This window comes from Tachyglossus aculeatus, chromosome X1, assembly GCF_015852505.1.
Source record: "Tachyglossus aculeatus isolate mTacAcu1 chromosome X1, mTacAcu1.pri, whole genome shotgun sequence".
NCBI lineage: Eukaryota > Metazoa > Chordata > Mammalia > Monotremata > Tachyglossidae > Tachyglossus > Tachyglossus aculeatus.
In genome coordinates, this window is record NC_052101.1 from 18,454,688 (window position 1) to 18,479,944 (window position 25,257).

Genomic DNA, 25,257 nt, shown 5'->3' on the forward strand with positions numbered 1-25,257 from the left:
AAGGATGGGGGCCGGGGGTCGATGGTGGGACAGGAGAGAACGAGGCACAATGAGGAGGTTAGCGGTGGCAGAGGAGCGGAGGGTGCGAGCTGGGCTGGAGGCGAAAAGAAGGGAGGTGAGGTAGGAGGGGGCGAGGTGATGAACAGCCTTGAAGCCGAGAGTGAGGAGTTTTTGCTTGATTCATAGGTTGACAGGCAGCCACTGGAGATTTTTGAGGAGGGGAGTGACATGCCCAGAGCGCTTCTGTATAAAGATAATCCAGACAGCAGAGTGAAGTACAAACTGAAGTGGGGAGAGACAGGAGGATGGGAGATCAGAGAGGAGGCCGATGCAGTAATCCAGTCGGGATAGGATGAGAGATTGAACCACAAGGTAGTGGTTTGGATAGAGAGGAAAGGTCGGATCTTGGCGATGTGGAAGTGAGACCGGTAGGTTTTGGTGATGGACTGGATGTGTGGGGTGAATGAGAGAGCAGAGTCGAGGATGACACCAAGGTTGAGGGTTTGTGAGACGGAAAGGATGGTAGTCAGTAGGTGTTCAATAAATACCAAGAAGAGATCACTGGATAGATTGATCCATCTATCTCTCCCCATCCCCATCCCCCCAGCCTTACCTCCTTCCCCTCCCCATAGCACCTGTATATATGTATATATGTTTGTATGTATTTATTACTCTATTCATTTATTTTATTTGTACATATTTATTCTATTTATTTTATCTTGTTAATATGTTTTGTTTTGTTCTCTGTCTCCCCCTTCTAGACTGTGAGCCCACTGTTGGGTAGGGACCGTCTCTATATGTTGCCAACTTGTACTTCCCAAGCGCTTAGTACAGTGCTCTGCACACAGTAAGCACTCAATAAATACGATTGAATGAAAGAATGAATGAATTGAGCTACACTCGGCAGAGCTTGGGATGGCAGCAACAAAGCACCTTAGTAGCTGCAGTATGGAGAACTACAAGGGGCACATGCGAGCTGGGAAAGAAGAGAAAAGATTTAAAGACACAGTGAAGCCAGCATCAAACAACAACATGGCAGAAGACCAGACAATAATAATAATGATGGTGTTTGTTAAGCGTTTACTATGTGTCAATCTGCGCATCAGGCAGAAACTCCTCACCCTGGGCTTCAAGGCTGTCCATCACCTCGCCCCCTCCTACCTCACCTCCCTTCTCTCCTTCTCCAGCCCAGTCCGCACCCTCCGCTCCTCTGCCGCTAATTGTGCCTCATTCTCGCCTGTCCCGCCGTCGACCCCCGGCCCACGTCATCCCCCGGGCCTGGAATGCCCTCCCTCCGCACATCCGCCAAGCTAGCTCTCTTCCTCCCTTCAAGGCCCTACTGAGAGCTCACCTCCTCCAGGAGGCCTTCCCACACTGAGCCCCCACCTTCCTCTCCCCCTCGCCCCCCTCTCCATCCCCCGTCTTACCTCCTTCCCTTCCCCACAGCACCTGTATATATGTTTGTACATATTTATTATTCTATTTATTTCTTTATTTATTTGACTTGCACATATCTATTCTATTTTATTTTGTTAATATGTTTGGTTTTGTTCTCTGTCTCCCCCTTCTAGACTGTGAGCCCACTGGTGGGTATGTTGCCAACTTGTACTTCCCAAGCGCTTAGTCCAGTGCTCTGCACACAGTAAGTGCTCAATAAATATGATTGATTGATTGATTGATTGATTGTCAAGCACTGTTCGAAGGGCTGGGGTAGACACAAGCTCATCAGGTTGGACACAGTCCCTGTCTCTTCTGGGACTAGCCTCACCGTGCCTCTATATCACCTGTCTCATTGCCAACCCCTGGCCTGCGTCCTACCTCTGACTTGGAACACCCTTCCTCTTCAAATCCTCCAAACAATCACTCTTCCCCCTTTCGAAGCCCTCCTGAAACCTCTTCCAAGAGGCCTTCACAGATTAAGCCCCCTTTTCCTCAGCTCCACCTCGCTTCCACATCACCTCGACTCTCTCCCTTTGCTCTTTTCCCATCTCCAGGCCCCACAGTTCCAAATAACCAAGTGGTATGTCCCCTCCTCCCAAGGAACCTACACTACACCCAGGGAGGCAAACATGACAATATTTCTAAAACTGTTGAAATAAATAAATTGAGCAGACATATATCCTTGAGTGCCAAGGAGGGTGTAAATAAACTCCTAAGTGCTAAAGGTGGCTAGATCATGGATCAAGGTGCATTTGCTGCCCGCGAAGAACTTTCAATCAATCAGTTAATCATATTTGAGCACTATGAGGAGCACTGTACTAAGTGTACTAAGCACTTGGGAAAGCACAATATAACAGAGTTGGTAGACACAGTCCCTGCCCAAAAGGAGCCTCCAGTCTAGAGGGAGTATAAAACATCTGATTATCTCCGATCACATACTTACATAATGTCACACTTGAGAAAATAATTAAAATAATTTTGCTTTCATTCATATTAGTACCGTGGAAGCAGTGTGGGCTAGTGGAAAGAGCATGAGCCTGGGAATCAGGGGACCTGGGTTCTAATATGACTTCTCTACTTATTCATTAATTCAATCATATTTATTGAGCTTTTACTGTGTGCAGAGCACATTATTAAGCGCTTGAGAAGTACAAGTTGGCGACATAGAGAGAGGGTCCCTACCCAACAGCAGGCTCACCGTCTAGAACGGGGAGACGGACAACAAAACAAAACATAAAGTAATACTTGTCTGCTGTGTGCTGTGTGACTCTGGGCAAGTCACTTAACATCTCATTCATTCATTCATTCCATCACATTTATTGAGCGCTTACTGTTTGCAGAGCACTGTACTAAGCACTTGGGAAGTATAAGCAGGCAACATATAAAGACGGTCCCTACCCAACAACGGGCTCACAGTCTAGAAGGGGGAGACAGACAACAAAACAGAAACATCTCGGTGCCTCAGTTTACTCAACTGCAAAATTGTGAATCAATACCTTTTTTCCTCCAACTTAACTGTGAGCCTCATGTGGGACAGGTATTGTAAGAAGCCTGATTAAATCTTATCTACCCCAGTGCTTAGAACAGTGCTTGACACTTAACAAGGGCTTAACCAATCCTGTAAAAGTTAAGGATGCATTCATTCATTCAATCGTATTTATTGAGCGCTTACTGTGTGCAGAGAACTGTACTAAGCACTTGGGAAGTACAAGTTAGCAACATATAAAGACGGTCCCTACCCAACAATGGGCTCACAGTCTAGAAGGGGGAGCCCGACAACAAAATTAAACATGGGGACAGGTGTCAACTCATCAGAATAAATAGAAGTAAAGCTAGAAGCACATCATTAACAAATCTTTACATATAAACAGTGTGGAAGAATTCCACATTGGCCAGTGCCGCATGGATTTTGTTTCTGCACATTTGCATTCAGCGGTGCTAGCGGTATCTTCAGTGCTCTGCACACAGTAAGCGCTCAATAAATACAATTGATTGATTGATTCAAAAAGCAAAGACAACAAATTCTCCATAGGTAAAGTTGCTCCTCATCAATTCTGCGTGTTGAGCCTGAGTGACCTGCTTTTTTTCACAGTATTTGTGAAGTGCTATCAAACACCATTTAAGTGCTGGGGTAGATACAAATTAATTAGGTCAGAAACAGTCCCTGTCCCACATGGGGCTCACAGTCTAAGTAGGAAGGAGAACTGAGGTGCGGTGAAGTGACTTGCTTAAGGTCACACAGCAAGCAATCAGCAGAGCCAGGATTAGAACCCAGGTCCTTCTGATTCCCAGGCTGATGCTCTCTCCACTAGGCCATGCTGCTTCTCTATTTGATATTGGTGGTCACTTTGCCTGAAAAGAGGGACAGACCCAGGACCCAACACCAAACACCACTTGTTTTTCACTGGATCGCAAGCTCCCCCAAGGCAGACTTACCTCTTCTACAGAGGTAAGTCTCTGTAGAGATTCTCTTCTATAGAGAAGCAGCGTGGCTCAGTGGAAAGAGCCCAGGCTTGGGAGTCAGAGGTCATGGGTTCAAATCCCGGCTCTGCCAATTGTCAGCTGTGTGACTTTGGGCAGGTCACTTTACTTCTCTGGGCCTCAGTTACCTCATCTGTAAAATGGGGATTAAGACTGTGAGCCCCACGTGGGACAACCTGATCACCTTATATCCTCCCCAGTGCTTAGTACAGTGTTTTGCGCTTAACAAATGCCATTATTATTATTATTCTACTTGTCACTGAGTCCCCAAGTGCTTAGTACAGCATTCTGCATTTGGAGACCATATAGTAAGCTCTTCATTCAATTGTATTTGGGAGACAGAAACTATTATTATTACTGGGTCTTAGTTTTTATGTCAGAGTTGCTACCCATCCCTGACCGTAGGGCTGTGTGTGACAGTTGAACTACATAGGCCAACACCACCTGTGTACCCTTGCATCTACCTCAGTGCTTAGTACAGTGCCTGGCACATGGTAAGTGCTTAAAATACCATTTTAAAAAAGTACTTATTGTGCACAGAGCACTGTAGTAAGCACTTGGGAGAGTACAACAGAGTTAGTGGACATGTTCCCTGCTCACAAGGAGCTCACGTTCTAGATAAGGAGAGAGACATTCAAATAAATTATGGATATATATATATACATAGATGGTGAGGATGGAGTGAATATCAAGTGCTTAAAGGGTAGAAATTCAAGTGCAAGGGTGATGCAGAAGGGAGAGGGAGTAGGGGAAATGAGGGCTTAGTTGGAGAAGGCTTCTTGGAGGAGGTAATAATAATAATGATGGTATTTGTTAAGCACATACTATGTGCCAAGCACTGTTCTAAGCACGGGGATAGATACAAGGTTATCAGGTTGTCCTACCTGGGGCTCACAGTCTTGATCCCCATTTTACAGATGAGGTAATTGGGGCACAGAAAAGTTAACTGACCGCCAGAAGTCACACAGCTGACAAGTGGTGGAGCGGGATTAGAACCCACAACTTCTGACTCCCAAGCCTGTGCCCTTTCCACTAAGCCACGCTGTGTTATTTCCATAAGGCTTCGAAGGTGAGGAGAGTGATGATCTGTCAGATAAGAAAGGGGAGAGAGCTTCAGGCCGAGGGAGGACATGGGCATAGGGTCAGTGATGAAATAAACTAAATCAAAATGCAGGGAGTAGGTTGGTGGTAGAGGAGTGAAGTGAGTGGGTTGGGTTGTATTAGGAAATAAATGAAGTAAAATAGAATGGGGTAAGTTGAATGAATGCTTTAGAGACAAGGGAAAGGAGTTTTAGTTTGGTGTGTAGGTGGTTGGGCAACCACTGGAGGTTCTGTAAGAGTGGGGAAACATGGACTTAATGTTTTCAGAGAAAAATGATCCAGGATTCAAAGTGAAGTATGAGCTGAAGTGGGGAGAGACAAGAGGCAGGTAGCCGAGGTGGGAGATAATAAGTGCTTGGATCAGACAAGTAGTAGTTTAGGTGGAGGTAGAACCGGCAGGATTGGTGACAGAATTAATATTGTCAGCTGTGTGACTTTGAGCAAGTCACTTCACCTCTCTGTGCCTAGTGACCTCATCTGTAAAATGAGGATGAAGACTATGAGCCCCCCGTGGGACAACCTGATCACTTTGTAACCTCCCCAGAGCTTAGAACAATGCTTTGCACACAGTAAGTGCTTAACAAATGCCATCACTATTATTATTATTATTATTATTATGATGATGATGATGATGATGATGATGATGATGATGATGCAGGTGAAAGAGACAAGTCGAGGAAAATGCTAAGGTAATGGATTTGTGAAACAGGGGCAATGGTGAGCCTGTCTATAATGATGAGAAAGCCATGGGGACGACAAAGTTTGGAGGGAAGTTGAGGAGTTTTGTTTCAGACATGGGATTGGCGGGATATCAAATTAGAGGTGTCCTAGAGGCAGGAAGAAATGTAAGACTGCAGAGAAGGAAAGGGGTCAGGGCTGGAGATGTAGATTTGGGAATCATTCACATATAGATGGTAGTTGAAGCTGTGGGAGTGAATGAGTTCTCCAAGGAAGTGAGTGGAGATGGAGAATCAAAGGGTCCTTAAGGGACCCCTACAGCTAGGGAGGCAAGAGAAGCAGGGGAAGCAGTGTTGCCTAGTGGAAAAACGCAAAGGTCTGGAAGTTAGAGGACCTGGGTTCTAATCCCAGCTCCTCTACTTGTCTGCTGTGTGACCTTAGGCAAGTCACTTCACTTCTCTGGACCTCAATCAGTGAATCAATCAATCAATCATATTTATTGAGTGCTTACTATGTGCAGAGCACTGTACTAAGCGCTTGGGAAGTACAAATTGGCATCACATAGAGACAGTCCCTACCCAACAGTGGGCTCACAGTCTAAAAGGGGGAGACAGAGAACAGAACCAAACATACCAACAAAATAAAATAAGTAGGATAGAAATGTACAAGTAAAATAAATAAATAAATAAATAAATAAATAGAGTAATAAATATGTACAACCATATATACATATATACAGGTGCTGTGGGGAAGGGAAGGAGGTAAGACGGGGGGATGGAGAGGGGGACGAGGGGGAGAGGAAAGAAGGGGCTCAGTCTGGGAAGGCCTCCTGGAGGAGGTGAGGTCTCAGCAGGGCCTTACCTTACCTGTAAAATGAGGATTAAAACCATGAGCCCTATGGCGGTAGGGACTCTGTCCAATCCAATTACCTTGTATTTACCCCTGGGCTTAGTACAGGGCTTGGTTCACAGTAAGCGCTTAACAAATACCATAAAGATAAAACAAAAACAGAAGAGGAGCCTGTGAAAGAGACTGAGAATGAGCAGTCAGAGAGATAGGAGGAGAGCCAGGAGAGGACAGCATCACTGAAGCCGAGGCTGGATAATGTTTCAGGGAGAAAGGGGTGGTCCACGGGATTGAAGGCAGCAGAGAGGTCAAGGAAGGTTAGGATGGAGTAGAGGCCAATTAATTTGGCAAGGAGGTCACTGGAAACCTCAAAGAGAGCAGTCTCCATGGAGTGAAGGGGACAGAAGCCAAGTTGGATTGGATCAAGCGTGGCTCAGTGGAAAGAGCATGGGCTTTGGAGTCAGAGGTCATGGGTTCAAATCCAGGCTCTGCCAATTGTCAGCTGTGTGACTTGGGCAAGTCACTTAACTTCTCTGGGCCTCAGTTCCCTCATCTGTAAAATGGGGATTAAAACTGTGAACCCCCTGTGGGACAACCTGATCACCTTGTAACCTCCACAGTGCTTAGAACAGTGCTTTGCACATAGTAAGTGCTTAATAAATGCCATCAATCAGTCAATTGTATTTATTACAATTATATATAATATATAAATATTTATTACAATTATATATATTCATTATTATTATTATTATTATTATCATCATTATTATCAAGGAGAGGATTGGAGGAGAGAAAGTGGAGGTGGCAGGTGTAAACAGCTCGCCCGAGGAGTTTGGAGAAGAATGGTAGGAGGGAGATGAGGGGGACTGAAGGGACCTGTGGGGTGAAGGGAGGGTCATTTTAGGAAAGGGGAGTCATAAGCATGTTTGAAAGCAGTCGAGAAGAGGTCACTGGAGAGTGAACAGGTGAAGACAGCGGTTAGGGAGGGAAGTGCAGAGTGTTTTGATAAGGTGCGATGGGATAGGGATGGAGATGTAGGTGGAGCTGGGAGATTTTGAGAGGAGGTGGGAGATCGCTTAAGATACTGCTGGGAAAGATGGAAGAGTTGAAGAAGTGGCAGGAGGAGGGAGGAAATGAAGAGGTGTTTCAATTTTCAATTTCAATCTGGAGAGACGGTTACAAATTTACAACAACAATAATAACAATAATATATTATATATAATATATGATGATGGCATTGATAGTAAATATAATATATATAATTGTAATAATTTAATATCATTATTAAGGTATTTGTTAAGCACTTACTATGTGGCAGGCACCATACTAAGCACTAGGGTAGATACAAGCAAATCAGGTTGGACACAGTCCCCGTCCCAGATAGGGCTTACCATGCCAATCCCCATTTTACAGATGAGGTAACTGAGACACAGAGAAGCAAAATGACTTGCCCAAGGTCACACAGCAGACAAGCGGCAGATTGAGGATTAGAACTCATGGCCTTCTGACTTTGAGACCCATTCTCTACCCATACACCATGCTGCTTCTCAATTTTATCAACACAGCACATGGCCAGGTCACGAGGGGCAAGAGATTGGGCGGAAGGGAGAAGAGGGACCAGGGGGATTGAGGAGGGAGTTAAACATCTGAAATAACTGGCCCAAGTAGAGGCAGGGGAGTCAATAAGGAAGCTGATTAAGAAGGTGTAAGGGGTAAACTGTGGAAGAATAATGCAGAAGGCAGGAGATGAGACACCCCTCTTGCCTGCCCAGATATGACATCAGTCATAGGGCCGTCATGTGAAGCAGCGTGGCTTATAGTGGAAAGAGCACAGGCTTGGAAGTCGGAGGTCATGGCTTCTAATCCTGGCTCCTCCACTTGTCAGCTGTGTGACTATGGGCACGTCACTTCACTTCTCTGGGCGTCAATTACCTCATCTGTAAAATGGGGATGGAGACTGTGAGCCCCACGTGATTACCTTGTAGCTACCCCCAGCACTTAGAACAATGCTTGGCAAAAAGAAAGCACTTATCAAATACCATCATTATTATGATTAAGTGCCCACTGGGCCACAGGGTGGGATGTCAAACTAGGAAGGTAGGCTCTGGCTTCACGCGAGAAAATAAATGTGGAGGGCCTCACAAAACTTGTTGAGCACGTCACCTGCAAAACTAACATCGGATTCGCCCTGTGCTCAGAGGAGATGGCGGCCACCCGGCTGGCAATGGATATGCTCCTGGCCACCTCAGGAGGAACTTGTGCAGTCACCGGCACAGAATGATGTACTTTTGTCCTGGATGGGCATAATAATATCACCCTAATACACACCAAGCTAGCTAACCTGACCCATCAGCTCTGGAGCCCCGTGGCCTCCCAGGGCTCGGACTGGGTGACTGGGGCTTGGGGAATTTGGGACCCACATTGCAGATAAGCCTACACTGATTCATTCGTAGTGTCCAGTAACAAGTGGTGGCCAACATCAGCCACTCCATCATTTTGATCCGGTTCAGTTCTAGCCTACGTGAGGAGCCGTGATGAGAGAAATCATTAGTAACGTTACAGGTTAGAGGCTGTTCATTTTCCTTTCAGTAAAAACCTAAGAATTCTCTCACTCTTCATTCAAAAAGAAAAAAAAAAAACCCAAACCTCAACTATGTTATGAATATTTGGGCTGAATTATCATTTATTTCAGAAATTTTGATTTTAAGATTAATTTTTCATCGTTTCCATTCAGATTTCAAGTTTCATCATCATTCTAACCTTGATCTGAAGGGGTCCGATGCCATCAGCTTCACAAAAAAAAAACCCCAAAACTGCCCCAACTCAAATATTAGATCTCAGTGTGTGAGGGAGGGGGAAGAGGTCTTTTGCCTCCAAAGTGGAAAGTTCTCTGACCCACTTGCAACAGATATTTCAGTAAGAGGCTAGGGAGAAAAACCCTCTCTAACAACGGCCCCATTTCCACGAGATGGGCGGCCCACCTAGATTACTCACAGAAATGATACATATGGAAAGCAAAGAGGGCTGAATTGGGGCTGAGGGGGAATTCTGTGGTTGGGAGTGAGCAAACCCAAATTCATTCATTCAATCGTATTTATTGAGCGCTTACTGTGTGCAGAGCACTGTACTAAGCGCTTGGGAAGTACAAGTCGGCAACATATAGCGACGGTCCCTACCCAACAACGGGCTCACAGTCTAGAAAGGGGAGACAGACAACAAAACAAAACATGTAGACAGGTGTCAAAATCGTCAGAACAAATAGAATTAAGGCTATACGCACATCATTAACAAAATAAATTCATTCACTCATTCAATCATATTCACTGAGCGCTTACTGTGTGCAGAGCACTGTACTAAGCGCTTGGGAAGTACAAGTTGGCAACATATAGAGATGGTCCCTACCCAACAATGGGCTCACAGTCTAGAAAATATGTACAAGTAAAATAAGTAGAGTAATAAATATGTATAAATATATATACAGGTGCTGTGGGGAGGGGAAGGAAGTAGGGTGTGGGGGTGAGAAGGAGGAGAGGAAAGGGAGGCTCAGTCTGGGAAGGCTTCCTGGAGGAGGTGAGCTCTCAGAAGATCTGGGGTAGTCAGTTAACCGTACTTATTGAGTGCTTTACTATGTGCAGAGCACTGTACTAGGCGCTTAGCAAAGTACAATGCAACAATAAACAGATACGTTCCCTGTCCACAACGAGCTTACATCTAGATGGTGGAGACAAGACAATCAGATCATACACAGTTCCTGCCCCTAGTCTAAGGGGAGGAAAAACAGATATTTCTTCTCCATTTTACAAATGAGAAAACTGAGGCACAGAGAAGTTAAGTGGCCTGCCCTAGAAGCAGCATGGCATAGTGGCTAGCGCACAGGCCCGGGAGTCAGACGGTCATGGGTTCTAATCCTGGCTCTGCCATTTGTCTGCTGTGTGACCTTGGGCAAGTCACCTCACTTCTCCAGGCCACAGTTACCTCATTTGCGAAATGACAATTGAGACCGTGCTCCCCATGTGGGACAGGGACCGTGTCCAATCTGATTTGCTTGTATCCACCACAGTGCCCGGCGCATAGCAGCGTGGCTTAGTGAAAAGATCCCGGGCTTTGAAGTCAGAGGATGTGGGTTCCAATCCCAGCTCCGCCACTTGTCTGCTGTGTGACCTTGGGCAAGCCACATAAGTTCTCTGTGCCTCAGTTACCTCTTCTGTAAAATAGGGATTAAAACTGTGAGCCGCACATGGGACAACCTGATTACCTTGTATCTACCCCAGTGCTTAGAACAGTGCTTGGCACATAATACGCACTTAATACCACAATTATAATTATTATAGTAAGCGCTTAACAAATACCACAACCACAATTATTATTATTATTATTGTTATCATGATGCATCTTCAATTGCATGTCACTTGGAATCCTATGATGGGGTAGTTCTTCCCTCAAAGCAAGGAGGGCAGGGGAAGCATTTTAAGGAAATGAGAAGGCAAAGCTTCAGATAATGTTCCATCTCAGATCGTAATAATAATAATAATGATAATAATAATAATAATGATGATGATGGCATTTGTTAATCGCTTACTATGTGCAAAGCACTGTTCTAAGCGCTGGGGAGGATAATAATAATAATAATAATGATGGCATTTGTTAAGTACTTACTATGTGCAACGCACTGTTTTAAGCGCTGGGGAGGATACAAGGTGATCAGGTTGTCCCACGTGGGGCTCACAGTCTTCATCCCCATTTGACAGATGAGGTAACTGAGGCACAGAGAAGTTAAGTGACCTGCCCAAAGTCACACAGCTGACAAGCGGCAGAGCCGGGATTTGAACCCACGACCTCTGACTCCCAAGCCCGTGCTCTTTCCACTGAGCCACGCTGCTTCTTGTGTTTTCCGGATGAAAACTGGAAGTCCGTTCCTGAGGACAGACCAGCGGGGCATACGGCTATGGAGAAGGAGCGTTCCCTTTCGAGCAAAAGCTTCATGTGGAAAGAGAGACAAGGAGGCAAGAGAGAAGACAGTGATAGGCCCGGAAAATGTCGACCGCAACAAGGGACAATCTTTTAGCGAATGCAGTGTGTTCGGGACTGTAAATCCCACACTGGCCTTCTCAGACACACATATACTCGTAGGCGAGCTTCATACTAATAATAATAATAATAATGATGATGGCATTTATTAAGCACTTACTATGTGCAAAGCTAACTGTTCTAAGCACTGGGGAGGTTACAAGGTGATCAGGTTGTCCCACATGGGGCTCACAGTCTTCATCCCCATTTTACGGATGAGGGAACTGAGGCACAGAGAAGTTAAGTGACTTGCCCAAAGTCACACAGCTGACAAATGGCAGAGCTGTGATATGAACCCATGACCTCTGACTCCAAAGAATGGGCTCTTTCCACTGAGCCACGCTGCTTCATCATGAGTGTTGTCTTCTTTGACTACAAAGGACAAATAGATCATAAGCTCACTGTGGGCAGGGAATGTGTCTCCCAACTCCGTTGTATGGTACTCCCCCAAATGCTTAACACAATGCTTTGCATTCATTCATTCAATCGTATTTATTGAGTGCTTATTGTGTGCACAGCACTGTACTAAGCGCTTGGGAAGTACAGGTTGGCAACATGTAGAGACGGTCCCTACCCAACAGTGGGCTCACAGTCTAGAAGTGGGCTCACACAGTAAGTGCTCAATAAATACCGTTTATTGGATTGATTCATTCATTCAATCGTATTTATTGAGCGCTTAATGTGTGCAGAGCACTGTACTAAGCGCTTGATCAATACATAAATATACATATATATATATAGATAGATAGATAGATAGATAGTTAGATAGATAGATATATTTCTTCCCTCCCACAAATTCAACACCCTTTCTGGGTCTTTGCTCAGTCCTTGGAGAAAGAGAGCATAGATGAGCAGCTCAGATTTCACAGGTAATATGAGGCACAGAGAAGAAAAAGTCGGGGAGGGAGCTCCTTGTCAGCAGAAAACATACCATTTTTCAAGCACCTACTTCACTGGACCAAGTGGGTATTCAGTAAATGCTACGACTACACCCAAACACCACTAGCACTACAAATGGGCCCAAATGCTCTCCCTCTTCACTCTCCTTTGTCACTCAGTAAGAGGGACAGATGAATCACAATAATAGTTAACGAGTGTTAGCAAATGTACCAATCCCTAGAAGAAGAGGTTGAATCATGACCCAACATGGCGTCGCATCCCTTATGATTGACATATGGAAGTCCACTCAAACCCTCGAAGTTAAAGCATTTCTCCGGTCCATTCCTGATCCCGGCCCCTAGCTCCAAAGTCATTGGCTCCCCTTTCCAGTTGCCTATTCCAACAGGTAGACGCTCTCCTAATAGTAATAACTGTGATGTTTGTTAAGCATTTACTATGTGCCAAGTGCTGTACTAAGCACTGGGATAGATACAAGTTAATCAGGCCTTTTTATGGTATTTGCTAAGTGCTTGCTATGTGCAGGTACTGTTCTAAGCACTGGGGTAGATACAAATGAATTAGTTTGGACACAGTCCCTGTCCCCCATGGGGCTCACACTCTTAATCCCCATTTTACAGATGAGATAACTGAGGCACCGAAAAGTAAAGTGGCTTACCCAAGGTCACAAAACAGACACATACAGAGCTGGAATTAGAACCCAGGTCCTTCTGACGCTCAAGGCCGTGCTCTACTCACTAAGCCACGCTGCTTCTCCAGGCCCAGTCAGAACTACAATAATAATAATGATGGCATTTATTAAGCACTTACTATGTGCAAAGCACTGTTCTAAGCACTGGGGAGGTTACAAGGTGATCAGGTTGTCCCACGTGGGGCTCACAGTCTTAATCTCCATTTTACAGATGAGGGAACTGAGGTCCGGAGAAGTGAAGTGACTTGCCCAAAGTCACACAGCTGACAATTGGCAGAGCTGGGGTTTGAACCCATGACCTCTGACTCCAAAGCCTGGGATCTTTCCACTGAGCCACGCTACTTCTCCAAGGAGTGGGGATGGGCCTAGGTAGGGACAAGATGGGGGAGGGCAGAAGGCATCAGTGGAGGGGTCCAGGACAGTTCTCTGCCCCCCCCCCCCCCCCACAATTCCATCCCATCCCAGTTGTTCCCATCCCATTCCAGCACCTCTAATCTGGGCAAGGAAGCAGGGCCGTAAGCCAGGAGTATAGAAGAGAGTGTAAGCTCACTGTGGGCAGGGGGTGCACCTGTTTGTTGTTGTATTGTACTCTCCCAAGTGCTTAGTACAGTACTCTGCACACAGTAAGTGCTCAATATATGTGACAATGAAAGAGAGATGCAGGGAGCTAGGGTGTGATGGCTGGCTCTGACATCAAAATTACATTTTGAAAAAAAATGCTGTCAGTCCCAAAGAAGTGCTAGGAAACCAACATTCCCAATCAGACTCTTTCTCTCCATCTTAATGGCCACCAAGGTGACCCAGGCACTCACTATATCCAGACTATCATATCAACCTTCTCACTAGCCTCCCTCTCTCTAGTCTCTCCCCTCTCCAGTCCATATTTCACTCTGCTGCCCAGATGATTTTTCTTAAATGTCCTTCTGTTCACATCTTTCTTCTCCTCAAAAATACACCACATCAAGCAGAAACTCCTGACCACTGGTTTGAAGGCACTCAATCAGCTCTCTCCTTCCTACTTTTCTACTCTTTTCTCCCACTACTCTTCAGCTCGCACTCTTTATTCCTCTTAAGCTGACTTATGCTCTTTGCCTCATTCTCCCCTGTTCCACCTCCAACCCCTTACTCAGTCCCTAAAAACTGGCCAGAACCCCTTCCCCCTTTGAAACCATCAGACCAAAACTTTCCCCATCTTCAAAGCCCTTCTGAAATACCACCTCTCCTGGGAGGCTTTTCCTGATTCATCTTTCTCCTACCCAGGTCACTTCGTTCTCATTACTGCCTGAGATCTTTTAATCCACAGCCACATTTATGCATAAAAAATTATTCATAGCACTCTCACTCTATTGCAGACTTAAAGTTCCACGAGGGAAGGAATCATGTCTTCTGACTCTACTGTACTCACCCAAAGGCTTTATAAACAGTGGCTGCTCAATAAATAATAGTAATAATTATGGTATTTGTTAAGTGCTTATTATGTGCCAAGCACTGTTCTAAGCGCTGGGGTAAACACAAGGTAATCAGGTTGTTCCAAGTGGGGCTCACAGTCTTAATCCCCATTTGACAGATGAGGTAACTGAGGCCCAGAGAAGTGAAGCGACTTCCCCAGGGTCACACAGCAGACAAGTGGTGGAGCAGGGATTAGAACCCAAGTCCTCTGACTCCAAAACCTGGACTTTTTCCACTAAGCAATGCTGCTTTTCTATTATTGATTGACTGATTCAGGATGAGTGGGGAGAAATAGTACTCATTTCTTTTTTAGAAGGAATAAACAATACTCCAGAAGGATTCAGAGGGGATTTCTAAACACTCAAGATGGCCAGCTGAGCTCCTGGGAGTCCTGCTGACCCAAGGGATGAGGCTCCCTAGAACTCCTTACACTATTATCCCAGCGCTTGGAACAGTGCTTGGCACACAGTAAGCACTTAACAAATACCATCATTATTATTATCGTTATTATTATTATTACTATCATTATTATTCAGCTGTCCTAAATGAGGTACAGATCTGGGTCTCAGCATCATTTGCAGGGTAACTGTAGGGTTTGAGGGAAATGGATGTCAATGGGACATCATGACAGCCACTTTTTAGGCTGCCAAACCTCTCTTCTCTCGGAGAGTCGTCAGAAACAAAAGTAGAACTCATTGATTCCTCCAACCGCCCTCCATGCCCAAATCAACCCAGAAAACCCCACAGGCCAAGAGTCGCCACTCAGGTGTCCAGAGAAAGCCAATGAGCACGGCAGAGCACGGGCTTTGGAGTAAGAGGTCATGGGTTCAAATCCCAGCTCTGCCAATTGCCAATTGTCAGCTGTGTGACTTTGGGCAAGTCACTTAACTTCTCTGGGCCTCAGTTACCTCATCTGTAAAATGGGGATTAAGACTGTGAGCCCCCTGTGGGACAACCTGATCACCTTGTAACCTCCCCAGCGCTTAGAACAGTGCTTTGCACATAGTAAGCGCTTAATAAATGCCATTATTATTATTATTATTATTATTATCCGGAGTACAATTGCTCCCCCCGGGCTTGGTTCCGAGCAAGTCGCTTTGGTGGCAATACATTTCACCTGAATGTATTAAAATTAAGGACCATGGAAAGGGTCTAAAAGCCTACTGTGCTATTTCAGCAATGTTTCGGATAATTGTGGCAAACCAAAGCTGTGAGATGGCATAAACGCTTATGCAAGAGGGTAATGAGGTTATGAGGTTACAAGGTAGCAGATACAGAAAGCGGGCTATTAATAACTGCCATTTATCGTCAGACTGCCCGAGTCTGAAGTGGAAAATCAAACTTCTACTATGATATCGACTTCATACGCACATGCACACGCGCACACACACAATATGGAATATTTAGAGGGTCTGAAGTTGAGTCCATGAGATCTAGGCAACAGACCACAGAAATCAGATAATTTAACTCTAGGAGCACTGAGTTACCTGGAAAAATGAATGACTGGATTTCCTTCTTCATGATTCCCTCTAGATGGTGACCTCATTGTGGGCAGGAAACATGTCTTACCAACCCCGCTGTGTTATACTGTACCAAGTGCTTAGTACAGTGCTCTGCACACAGTAAGCGTTCAATACATTGATTGATGTCCTTTGGTCTAACAATTGATCAACCTCCTCTGGGGAGAACTGCAGATATTAGGACTCTAAAGTACTTGTGAAGAAAAAGGGAACTTCTTCACCCAGCTTGGTGGTAGGCATAAAATGGGTGATGACCGAAGGATCGTGGGCTAGAAATATCAAGAGAGGTTTGAATAAATCTATTTCTTAGTCATACCCACAAACTCTAGGAGAATTTCCCCATCAGTGCAATCTTCAAAGAGGAAGGACAACTAAATACATAGATAAACTCATGGATGGAGGGGTTTTGGGTGGCGTGGGGAGGGGACGTCCCTGGTGAGTTATGAGAGAAAATACGTGGGAAAATCTAACTCTGACTGGGATGACAAATGGGTAAACAGCATACGATTTCTTCATGCACCCATTGTCGGAGAAAGGAACTGGATGGGACAGAACATTGGCCTAGATTATAAGCCCCTTGAGAGTAGGGAATCACATCTACTCACTTTACAGTATTTTCCCAAGGGCTTGATACAGTCTTCAGCACACGATAACAAAAAGCATGACCTAATAGAAAGAGCGTAATACTGGGAGTCAGAAGGACCTGGGCTCTAATCCTGCTTCTGACACTTTGGAGCATGCTAGGGCAAGTGCCTCAGACTCAAAATACTTCGGGAGGTCCATTCAAAGTAAATCAATCAATCAATCAATTGCATTTATTGAGCACTTACTGTGTGCAGAGCACTAGGCTAAGCGCTTGGAAGAGCACAACAAAACAATATCACAGAGTTGGTAGACACAATCCCTACCCATGGTGAGTTTACAGTCAAGAGGGGGAGGGAGACATTGATATAAATAAATAAATTATGGATAGGTATACATGTGCTGTGGGACTAAGGGAGGGTGAATAAAGGGAGCAAATCAGGGTGATGCAGAAGGGAGTGGGAAAAGAGAAAATGAGGGCTTAGTCAGGGAAGGCCTCTTGAAGGAGATGTGCTTTCAGTAAGGCCTTGTAGCTGGGGGAGAGTGATTTTCTGTCAGATATGAAGAGGGAGGTCATTCCAGCAAGAAGCAGGACTTAGGTGAAAGATCAGGTGAGATGTGGGTGAAAGTCCAAAGAGAATCCCAGATGCCCCAGGCTGGAACCTCTGATTCTAGAGGATTTGGGTTGTTGAAAATGCTGCAAACAGAGAACTGCTCCCAGGTCTCCCAATTTTCCATGTTCAGGACATGGAACTTATGCATTGGGAAGTTTCCACCATGTATACATGCTAAGTGGGATAGGTACTCTCCTGCCCCATCCCACGGGGTGCCATGTGGTGCGGATATCCTGGGGAGGAAGAGAACACTCCATTTGAGAGTCCCATCCATGCCTCATCCCCCTCCTGCCATTTCTGGGTGCCATCAGTGTGATAATCCAAAGGGAAAGAGAAAAAGAGAGACGAACAGACAAAGACACTGAGAGAGGTGGAGAGGGAGACAGAGAGAGTGATTCAGAACTCTGGGGAAAGAAAGCTGTCCATTAGCAGCCCCTCCTGAGTTTTAATATGAACTCTTCCCATTCATTCATTCATTCGATTGTATTTATTGAGCGCTTACTGTGTGCAGAGCACTGTACTAAATGTGCTTGGAAAATAGAATTCGGCCACAGATAGAGACAATCCCTACCCAACAACGGGCTCACAGAAGCCAGCAGACAAAGCCACCCCTCTCGCTATCTCCGGCAGTGCCTGGGGCACAGCCAGCCCTGGCAGAATCTCCAGAAGCAAGGGGGCATTCATTCATTCATTCAATCGCATTTATTGAGTGCTTACTGTGTGCAGAGCACTGTACTAAGCACTTGGAAAGTACAATACAGCAATAAAGAGCGACAATCCCTGCAGGCTTACAGGCTTACAGTCTGAGGGTCGGGGGGAAGACAGTCATCTATAAAAGTGAGACCCTATAAAAAGCTGGCATCTTACTTTAGTTACCTTTAAAGTGACCATGTAACCCACATTAGATGGCGGATAGTCACAGATTTTGAGAGCTGTCATTCCCCTCCAACACACACACACCCATTGGCTCTGCGCAAAGAAGCCCGCACACTAAACTGCTTCCCTTGACAAGGTCACAGCAGCAAACAAAGGAGTAAAAAGAGGAGCTGCCCAGTGTCCTTCTCTTTGTCATCTCATCCTGCTTTTCCTATTCCACCCTTTTCATTTCACTTTAGTTCCTGTAGACTGTGGGCTCGTTGTGGGCCGGGAATGTGTCTGTTCTACTGTTATGTTGTATTGACCCAGGTACTTAGTACAGTGGTCTGCATGCACACAGTAAGCGCTCAGCGCTCAGAAGCAGCATGGCCCAGTGGAAAGAGCCCGGGCTTGGGAGTCAGAGGTCATGGGTTCTGTCATGGGTTCTTATCCCAGCTCCACCACTTGTCAGCTGTGTGATTTTGGGCAAGTCGTTTAACTTCTCTGTGCCTCAGTTACCTCACCTGTAAAATGGGGATTAAGACTGTGAGCCCCCTGTGGGACAACCTGATTACCTTGTTCCCCCAACGACATTTAGAACAGTGCTTGGCACATAGCAAGCACTTAACAAACACCATTACTATTATTATTATGTGGGGGGAGACAGACAGCAAAACAAGTAAAGAGACATCAATATAAATAGAATTAAAGATATATACATACATACATACATAATTGCTGTGGGGTGGGGAGTGGGGGAGAGCAAAGGAAGTGAGTCAGGATGAAGCGGAAGGGAGGGAGAGCTCAGGAAAAGTGGGGCTTAGTCTGGGAAGGCCTCTTGGAGGAGGTGCACCTTCAGTAGGACTCTGAAGTGGGGGAGAGTGATTGTTGGGCGGATTTGAGGAGGGAGGGCATTCCAGGCCAGAGGTAGGGTGTGGGCCAGGGGTCGGTGGTGAGACAGAAGAGATGGAGGCACAGTGAGAGGTTTTTAGTAGCAGAGGAATGGAGTGTGCGGGCTGGGATATAGAAGGAGAGAAGGGAGGTGAGGTAGGAGGGGGCAAGGAGGTGAAGAGCTTTAAGGCCAATAGTGAGGCGTTTTTGTTTGATACAGAGGTAGAGGTGGGTCCCACTGCCATCCCTAGCCAGGCACTCAAATGGGACCGAGCCCTGGCACATGCTGGCACTAACTCGAAGCATGAAGAGCCCCTCCACTTATGTTTCTTTAACTTACACCTCTCTCTAAATGGACAGTTACCATATTACGTCTCCAGGCCCAATATCTTGCCAGGTACAAGATTGGGGTACAATCTGGAAAGAAGGCATTTGGTTGAATTATTAATGTGTCCGTGCATCCTATCAAATTTACCAATCCCTAGTAGAAGGGTTTGAATTACCACCCAACATGGTGTCACATCCCCCATGATTGACATCTGCCGGTCACGCGAAGCCATCTGACGCTGGCCCGGATTCCGCCCCCGAATCCGGTGGAGGAAATTGCGGGTGTCCCCATCCACCCACACAGCCCCTCTCGGAGCACCCCTACTCCTCTTCTCTGTCCTGAGGGGTGGCAGCCCCAGGGCCTGGGGAACTCGGAGGCGAATGGCCCTTTCCAAGGAACCAGAACAGAGCCACTTCAGCTATTGGTCTTCCAGTCTGTTTGGGTTGGCTAGGTTGACCTGGATGGGGGGAAATTAAGATGGGGGAACACCTATGGTGGCTCAGATGGGGGGGAATTGTGATTCAGATGTACCAGAAGTGGTGGTGGCAGTGGTGTCTGCAGTTTTCCACATCCGGCCGGGGAAGCCCCCACTCCCAGAGAGGCCTCTCCGTCCCCCTCTACTGCCCCACTCTTCGGGGAGCCAGGGCAGCTGTAGCTTTGTTTGTTTCGTCGTCCTGCTCTTCCTCCCTGTCCGGATCGACTGAGGGGTTCCAGACAGGGCTGCAGCTCAGGAGGAAGTCCGGCCTTCCTCTTCCCCGGCACCACCCCCTGATCAGAAGATCGGGGGACTTCATAATTTAAACTCCCCTCTAAACTCTAAGCTCCTCTGTGGGCACGAACATGTCTAGTAACTCAGTTACATATAATGGAGTTATATACATATGTGTATATGCATATATATTACATATATAGTTATATATAACTATAACTCTGTTATATATAATAATAATAATGACATTTATTAAGCACTTACTATGTTCAAAGCACTGTTCTAAGCGCTGGGGGGGATACAAGGTGATCAGGTTGTCCCACATGGGGCTCACAGTCTTAATCCCCATTTTACAGGTGAGGTAACTGAGGCTTAGAGAAGTTAAGTGATATATATATATATCAGATATTTCAGATATATATATCTGTCCTAAATATATACCACTGATTGATTAAACTGTAAAGACAGTCAATCAGGAGTCAACATAAACAGTTCATCTACTGGATCACCTCGAAGGATTTCAACCCAATTAATGCGCTGAACCACAAAATGCACCAATTGATTGTGAAAGTCTCTGGCAAAATCAACAAATCTGCATTTCTTCCTACCTCCCAGAAATCTCCATTTGGGTGTCCTGTCAGTATCTCAATGCAAAGTGCCCAAAATGGGACTCCCCTTTTTCCCCACTTTCTACAAACAGTTCCCCACTTTTTTTATGGTGTTTGTTGAGTGCTCACTATGTGCCAGGCAATGTACTAAGTGCTGGAGTACATACAAGCTAGTCAGGTTGAACACAGTCCCTGTCCCACATGGGGCTCACAGTCTTAATACCCATTTTACAGACGAGGGAACTGAGGCATTCAGAAGTGAATTGACTTGCCCAAGGTCACACAGCAGACAAGTGGCAGAGCTGGGAGTGGCAGAGCATGGGACTCCCATGACTGTGCTCTATCCATCAGGCCACGCTACTTCCTAAGGTTGCCTCCTATCTTTGCCATCCCCGTTGATAAAACTGCCTTCACGCCTGTCCCAGGAACTTGCAACTTTGACCTCAACCTTGACTCCTTACTGACTTTCACCCCTTTCATTCAATCAACTGTTAAATCTTACTGATTCCTCCTCCATAATATTTCCCATATTGCCCCCCCTCCTCCATCCAAATAGCTACCCTGGTCCCAGCTTTTGATACAACATTGCTAGATGAATGTACCAGCCTCCTCCAGGAAGCCTTCCCTGATTAATCTCCCATCACCCCATCCCATATCCCCCCACCAACTGACACTTCAACACTTCCACACGCCCAAGCATTTGGGCACTTCCCCCCATCTCTACCATCTCTTACAGATAACTCATACATCTACTCCTCTAACCCTGACCTCTGCTTCAATATCCAATCCTTCATCTTCTCTTGCCTCTAGGATGCTTCCACTTGGATGACTTTACCAATCCATTAATTATGCAATTTACTGAATGCTTACTGTGTGCAGAACACTGTACTAAATTCTTAGGAAAGTATAATACAGTACAGGTGGTAAGCACAGTTCCTGCCCCCGGGAGCTTACGGTCTACAGGAGCAACTCAAACTAAACATGTCCAGTACAGAAATTCTAACCTTCTCTTCCAAACCCTCTCCATCTCCCACTTCCCCATTTCCATATCATCCTCAAGCTCTCCCTGTACATATTTATAATTCTATTTATTTATACTAGTGATGTGTATATATCTGGAATTCTATTTATTTATAATGATGCTACTGATGCCTGTTTGCTTGTTTTGATGTCTGTCTCTCCCCTTCTAGACTGTGAGCCTGTTGTGGGCAAGGACTGTCTCTGGTGCTGAATTGTACGTTACATCATATGATGGCATTTATTAAGCACTTACTATGTGCAAAGCACAGTTCTAAGCACTGGGGAGGTTACAAGGTGATCAGGTTGTCCCACGTGGGGCTCACAATTTTAATCCCCATTTTACAGATGAGGTAACTGAGGCCCAGAGAAGTTAAGTGACTTGCCCAAAGTCACACAGCTGACAAGTGGCGGAGCCGGGATTTGAACCCATGACCTCTGACTCCAAAGCCCGTGCTCTTCCCACTGAGCCACGCTGCTTCGTTCCAAGCACTTAGTACAGTGCTCTGCACACAGGAAGTGCTCAATAAATACGAGTGAATGAATGACTTCTCCTCTCACAGCCAATCTACTGCTAAAACTGCCAATTTATCTCAAAAACAGTTTGAGGTTCCATCCTTCCCTCTCCACCCATACAGTCAACCAATCATTCAAGATTATTTGAGTCTCTTCTGTGTGCACAGCATTGTACTAAGCACTTGGTAGAGTACAGTCCGAAAGAGTTGGTAGAAAAGTTCCTAGCCCACAACAAGCTTACAGTCTTGTCATATCGCAATGGGGATATGACATGGGCCTCCTCGCAGGTCTCCATGCCGTCCATGAATGCACCACGCAGTTGCTCAGATTATCTCCCTAAACTCTGCTCAGCAAAACCCTTCCTTCCTCAGCAAATCTCCCTAAACCCTCTCCTCAAAACCCTTCCTTACCACCAACTTTGAAGTTCTCCGCCAGCCCTCTTCCCCTTTCCTATCATCTCTCCTCACCTAAAGTCCTTAGTTCGCACTCTTGGTTCCTCCCAAATGCACTGCCCACCCCTCACTGCCGTTGTCCCCAGAGTCTGGAACTCCTTCCCGGTCAAATCCACCAGCCTCAGCCCTCCAAAAGTCTTGTCTTATGTCGTCGAGTCGTTTCCGACCCATAGCGACGCCATGGACACACCTCTCCCGGAACGCCCCGCTCTCCATCTGCAGTCATTCTGGTAGTGGATTCAGAGAGTTGTCTTGGTAAAAATCCAGAAGTAGTTTAACATCGCCTCCTTCCATGCAGTAAACTTGAGTCTCCAACTCTTGACTTTCTCCCGTACCGCTGCTGCCCAGTACAGGTGAGTTTTGACTTGTAGCAGATTGCCTTCCACTCACTAGCCACTGGCCAAACTAGGATTGGAATGGGAATGTCTGTGCTTGACTCTCCCTCCCTAAACCAAAACTGGTAGAGGGCTGGAAACTCTCTAGGTGTGACCCTGAGAGGAGCCTAAAAGTCTATCCCTTCCATAAAGCCTTCCCTGACTCATTCATTCATTCATTCATTCATTCATTCATTCAATCGTATTTCTTGAGTGCTTACTGTGTGCAGAGCACTGTACTAAGCGATTGGGAAGTACAAGTTGGCAACATATAGAGACGGTCCCTACCCTACAATGGGCTCACGGTCTAAAAGGGGGAGACAGACAACAAAAAAAAACACGTGGACAGGTGTCAAGTCGTCAGAATAAATAGAATTAAAGCTAAATGCACATCATTCACAAAATAAATAGAATAGTAAATATGGACAAGTAAAATAGAGTAATAAATCTGTACAAACATATATACAGGTGCTGTGGGGAGGGGAAGGCAGTAGGGCAGGGGGGATGGGGAGGAGGAGAGGAAAAAGGGGGCTCAGTCTGGGAAGGCCTCTTGGAGTGATGGATTGGATGTGAGGGGTGAACGAGAGAGCGGAGTCGAGGATGACACCAAGGTTGCGGGCTTGTGAGACGGGAAGGATGGTAGTGCCGTCTACAGTGATGGGAAAGTCAGGGAGAGGGCGGGGTTTGGGAGGGAAGATAAGGAGTTCAGTCTTGGATGTATTGAGTTTAGTCCCCTCAAATCTGATCAATCAATCATCCAACGAACGGTATTTATTGAGCACTTACTGTATGCAGAACACTATAATCGATGCTTGGGAGAGTACAATACAACAGAGTTAGCAGGTGCATCCCTGCCCACAAGGAGTTTAAAGCCTAGAGGGGGAAACAGAATATTAAATAAATTACAGATCAACCCTTCAGTCCTTACATTTTGTGTTTAGTTCTAGTAGTAACAGTAGTTGTGTTGGAGGGACAGCAGATATTGAATCTCCATTTGGCAAATGAGGAAACTGAGGCACAGAGAAGTTAAATGACTTGCCCAGGGTCACACAGCAGGTAAATTATAGAGCTGGGATTAGAACCCAGGTCCTCTTACTCCCAGACCTGTGCTCTTTCCACTAGGCCATGTTGTTTCTCTATTCCTACCCATCATCAGCACTTGTGAATACATGTAGAGTCAAAGGCACATTCAATTTCATTTATTCTGATTCTTGTGAATATCCCTATGTCCATTTGCCCTGCTAGATTGTAAATTCCTTGTACGCAAGGAATATATATGCCTGGTATACCTCACAGGCATTTGGTGATCTGGTCCTTTTAGAAGTTTACCCCCAGCCCTAACTCCCCACTGCAGAGGGGAATTAGGCTCATTGGTTTTGTTCATCTAATCCACAAAACGATGTGACCAGTTACGTGGTGATGGAAACGGTCGGATTGGAATTGGGCTGAGGGGAAGGATACGGACAGAAGGACCAGGTGGGAATATACCAGTACAGCTGAGGACAATGCAGAAAAATAGAACTGCCTAGTGGGCAGAGCCACCTCTCAGAGTCGCACCTGGAGAGTTTCCAGTCCTCTACCAGTCTCGACTACGGGAGGGAGAGTCAAGCTGAGGCCTACCCATTCCATTCCTAGCTTGGCCTGTCGCTAGCAAGTGGAAGGTTATCCACTACAAGTCAAAACTCACCTTTGCTGGGCAGCAACAGCAGCAGGGGAGAGAGTCGAGGGTGAAGACTCTGGTTTACCGTGCGGAAGGAGGCGATGGTAAACCGCTTCCGTATTTTTACCAAGAAAACTCTATGGATACACATCCAGAACGGTTGCAGAGAGAGGCGGGGTGTTCTGGGAGAGATGCATCCATTGCATCGCTATGGGTCGGACACGACTCGACAGCACAAGACAACAACAACAAATGGAAAGAGCACACGTGGGCTGAGAGTCACAGGACCTGGACTCTAATCCCGTATCTGCCACTTGCCTGCCAGATGACCTTGGGCAAGTCACTCCATTTCTCTGTTCCTCAGTTTCCTCATCTTTAAATTGGTGATCTCCCAACCTACTTAGACAGTGAACCCCAAGTGGAACATGTCTGACCTGATCATCTTGTCCCTATGCCAGGTTTAGTATCATGCTTGGCTCAT

The 25,257-nt window shown here is 45.9% G+C and overlaps 2 non-coding genes across 2 annotated transcripts; one reads left to right on the forward strand and one right to left on the reverse strand.

Moving 5' to 3' along the window:
• Positions 1-23,105: 23,105 nt before the first annotated feature.
• On the reverse strand, positions 23,106-23,243 carry LOC119920026. Its single transcript, XR_005447797.1, has one exon. It is a non-coding gene; the product is annotated as a small nucleolar RNA SNORA7 (small nucleolar RNA).
• Positions 23,244-24,655: 1,412 nt separating this feature from the next.
• LOC119920154 lies at positions 24,656-24,793 on the forward strand. The gene has a single exon (XR_005447918.1). It is a non-coding gene; the product is annotated as a small nucleolar RNA SNORA7 (small nucleolar RNA).
• Positions 24,794-25,257: the final 464 nt, after the last annotated feature.